Consider the following 1,539-nt stretch of genomic DNA (forward strand, 5'->3'; position numbering starts at 1 on the left):
AACCCTAGCTCCCTTGAACAAAATTGAAGCTTTAGAGAGTGGACTCTATGGCATTGTACCCCACTGAAGCCCCCGTCCTCCCCAGGCCCCATCCCCAAATCTCCAGGAGTTTCTCAGCCTGGAGCCGGCAACCCTCCCCCCTGCCCCCTGCAACCCTCTTTCAGCCACTTATTCTGTGTCAGCCGAATGTACTACAGAGGATATAGCGGCGGACTGATGTCAGCTGCCTTGACCTCCTCAGAGGAAGGGTGGGATAAAAATGTAATTTGATAGATAAAAACACAATCGGATAGAAGGGCCCAAACATAATTTTTCTGGCCTCGGTACAGATTCAGAATGCGTCTCCCTCCACCTCTGATTCCATTCCTTGGCATGAGTCACGGAAGCAAGATTCCCAGCTTGTTTTTCAAGAGGGCTTAAAGAGGCTGTTTCATGGCCAGGGGCTTGCAAACCCAGCTAGGAAGGACCCCCTCGGAGCTGCTGGACACAGTAAACCGGGTTGCCGACAGGCCTTTCCCCGTTCATTGAGGCTTACTGTATGGAAATGGGCTGGTGAGGCTTTTCATGGGATGGTGGGAAATAACGACATCTGGTAAATAACATCCCACTAAGACTCTACGACCTGGACAGGAACATTTTCCCCCCAAGGCAGTTGGCAACCTTAGGTCTATTCAGTTTCCTTTCTTACTTGGTCCCCAGTAACCATCCTTTCTCAGTCAACCAAACTTCAGTTTTAACTGTCGGTAGGGGACATTTCGTAGAAAAAGAGGTGCAGGAGCTCATTAGCATAGCTCATTAGCATAACTTAATTGCATATGCCACACCCCCTGACATCACCGGAAGTGTGTCAGAAGGCAAAACCCACCGCTCAGGCTCCACTGGACTGTTTTGGATTGCTAGCTATTGGGGGGGGGGAAATCTTTCCTCGCAGAGGAGGGAGAGCTTGTACCTGAATAAAACTTGGTCTTAAAGGTGCCACTGGACTGTTTTGGACCGGGGGGCTGGGCGGGCTCTGCAGCTTACCTGGCTGCTTCTTGCTCTGACTGAGGGCTGCTGGGAGCAGGGGGTGGGGCTTGTTGCATGTGCCCGCCCCCTGGGCTCTTTACTGCCGGAGCTCCGCTCCAGTGTGCTCCTGCAGGAAATGATCAGGCCAGGAGAAGAACAGTGACCCCCTTTAAGGGGGTACATCTTCCAGATCTACCCTTGCCTCAGCCAGCCCCTCAACGAGCTGGTAGAACTTCTCCATACCTTTTTAACCGGAATTGGTCTTATTTAATATAATGCCACAAAACTGTAAAAAACAAGACTTTTATTATATACGTAGTAACTGCTGCAAGGATATTATATGCCAAATAATGGAGGAAAAGAGAAGTACCTTCAAAAGAAGAGACGAAATAAAACACTCAAAACTGCTGAAATGGATAAACTGACTTTAATTCTCAGAGGATGAGACAAAATCAGTTTTTACATGGGCAAGATTTTACAGCTGGTTGGAAGATTATAATAAATGAATATGCTCAATGCAGGATCAGCCTAGAG

The sequence above is a fragment of the Gekko japonicus genome, unplaced genomic scaffold (genome assembly GCF_001447785.1).
Source record: "Gekko japonicus isolate JY-2015 unplaced genomic scaffold, Gekko_japonicus_V1.1 scaffold2781, whole genome shotgun sequence".
Classification (NCBI taxonomy): domain Eukaryota; kingdom Metazoa; phylum Chordata; class Lepidosauria; order Squamata; family Gekkonidae; genus Gekko; species Gekko japonicus.